Source organism: Phoca vitulina, unplaced genomic scaffold (assembly GCF_004348235.1).
Source record: "Phoca vitulina isolate PV1807 unplaced genomic scaffold, GSC_HSeal_1.0 scaffold6, whole genome shotgun sequence".
Lineage (NCBI taxonomy): Eukaryota > Metazoa > Chordata > Mammalia > Carnivora > Phocidae > Phoca > Phoca vitulina.
This window is the reverse complement of record NW_022589709.1, coordinates 19,408,980-19,409,855: the sequence shown is the minus strand read 5'-3', so window position 1 is coordinate 19,409,855 and position 876 is coordinate 19,408,980.

Below are 876 nucleotides of genomic sequence, written 5' to 3'. Positions count from 1 at the left end.
GGTCAGGCCACCTCTTTTGAGCCCTGCAGTCCCAAAGCCTGTAAGTGCCCACAGTTTCGTTTCCAGTGTATTTACACAGCCTCCCACAAGTCCTGGCCTGACAACCAGGGAACACCTGTGGCTTTTGCCTTCCCTGCATTTCCCCCACTTTGCCGAAAGCAGCATCTGAGGACTCCCCCCTTCCCCGCCAGAGGCAGTCCTGTCCAGTTGACAATCATGAGACCGTGTACACTGGTGTGTGCTAACATGGGCAGGCGAGGCCAGGCAGACCCCTCTCTGTGAATGGGACTCGTCGGCAGAATTTAACATCCTGACGGCCACACCCTAAAGAGACTTTAAATTCTCACAACTTAGATTCCTAGCAGGGCCCTGATTATGGCCCTCTCCTTCAAATAAATTCCCCTTGCTTAAGGTAGCCAGGTCAGTCACTGGTCCCAGGACTGCCAAGGTCGGACAATGCCCCAAACTGGCCTGCAGGGCACCACGACTTGCCCTGTCATCTCACTCAACTATGACATCTCGCTGTCTGCCCCCGACCCCATTAGAGCAGAGGCCCAGCTCTGGAGTCTCCTCTTTCCGTCTCGCCAGCACCAGGGACAGCGCCTGCCCGTAAGAATGTTGATGACAATGATTGAAACAGCAGGTACCCATTTTAGAGATGAGGAAGAGGAGCCCTAGAGGGCCAGAGACAAGTCAGGACCCGAATCCAAGCCTTCTGTCCCCTTGCCTGGGACTCCTCCCTCTGTACCAGTTGCTCCCATATACCAGACTCTCCCTCTTCCTCAAGCCAAGGAACATCCTGAGGAAGAGCCTCCCAAGAGATAAGCCAGATCTGAGGCCTCAGGTCCATGAAGCGGGGGGGGGGGGGGGGGGGGG